Source organism: Lithobates pipiens, unplaced genomic scaffold (genome assembly GCF_037356315.1).
Source record: "Lithobates pipiens isolate NorthernLeopardFrog02 unplaced genomic scaffold, aLitPip1_a1.2 Scaffold_22, whole genome shotgun sequence".
Taxonomy (NCBI): Eukaryota; Metazoa; Chordata; class Amphibia; order Anura; family Ranidae; genus Lithobates; species Lithobates pipiens.
Genome location: NW_027507784.1, coordinates 349,898,088 through 349,899,628, shown reverse-complemented (window position 1 = coordinate 349,899,628; position 1,541 = coordinate 349,898,088).

The following is a 1,541-nucleotide window of genomic DNA, read 5'->3' as shown; positions in this document are numbered from 1 at the left end:
GACAGGAGGACAGACAGACTCCAGGACACAGACAGGAGGACAGACCGACTCCAAGACACAGACAGGAGGACAGACAGACTCCAAGACACAGACAGGAGGACAGACAGACTCCAAGACACAGACAGGAGGACAGACAGACTCCAAGACACAGACAGGAGGACAGACAGACTCCAAGACACAGGCAGGAGGACAGACAGACTCCAAGACGACAGACAGGAGGACAGACAGACTCCAGGACACAGACAGGAGGACAGACAGACTCCAAGACACAGACAGGAGGACAGACAGACTCCAGGACACAGACAGGAGGACAGACAGACTCCAAGACACAGACAGGAGGACAGACAGACTCCAGGACACAGACAGGAGGACAGACAGACTCCAAGACACAGACTGAAGGACAGACAGACTCCAAGACAAGACAGGAGGACAGAGAGGGACAGACAGACTCCAAGACACAGACAGGAGGACAGACAGACTCCAAGACACAGACAGAAGGACAGACAGACTCCAGGACACAGACAGGAGGACAGACAGACTCCAAGACACAGACAGGAGGACAGACAGACTCCAAGAAGACAGACCGAACAGACAGGAGGACAGACAGACTCCAAGACACAGACAGGAAGGACAGACAGACTCCAAGACACAGACAGGAGGACAGACAGACTCCAAGACACAGGACAGGAGGACAGACAGACTCCAAGACACAGACAGGAGGACAGACAGACTCCAAGACACAGACAGAAGGACAGACAGACTCCAAGACACAGACAGGAGGACAGACAGACTCCAAGACACAGACAGGAGGACAGACAGACTCCAAGACACAGACAGAAGGACAGACAGACTCAAACAAGACACAGACAGGAGGACAGACAGACTCCAAGACAAACAGACAGAAGGACAGACAGACTCCAAGACACAGACAGGAGGACAGACAGACTCCAAGACACAGACTGAGGACAGACAGACTCCAAGACACAGACAGGAGGACAGACAGACTCCAAGACACAGACAGGGAGGACAGACAGACTCCAAGACACAGACAGAAGGACAGACAGACTCCAAGACACAGACAGGAAGGACAGACAGACTCCAAGACACAGACAGAAGGACAGACAGACTCCAAGACACAGACAGAAGGACAGACAGACTCCAAGACACAGACAGGAAGGACAGACAGACTCCAAGACACAGACAGGAAGGACAGACAGACTCCAAGACACAGACAGGAGGACAGACAGACTCCAAGACACAGACAGGAGGACAGACAGACTCCAGGACACAGACAGGAGGACAGACAGACTCCAAGACACAGACAGAAGGACAGACAGACTCCAAGACACAGACAGGAGGACAGACAGACTCCAAGACACAGACAGGAGGACAGACAGACTCCAAGACACAGACAGGAAGGACAGACAGACTCCAAGACACAGACAGGAGGACAGACAGACTCCAAGACACAGACAGGAGGACAGACAGACTCCAAGGACACAGACAGGAGGACAGACAGACTCCAAGACACAGACAGGAGG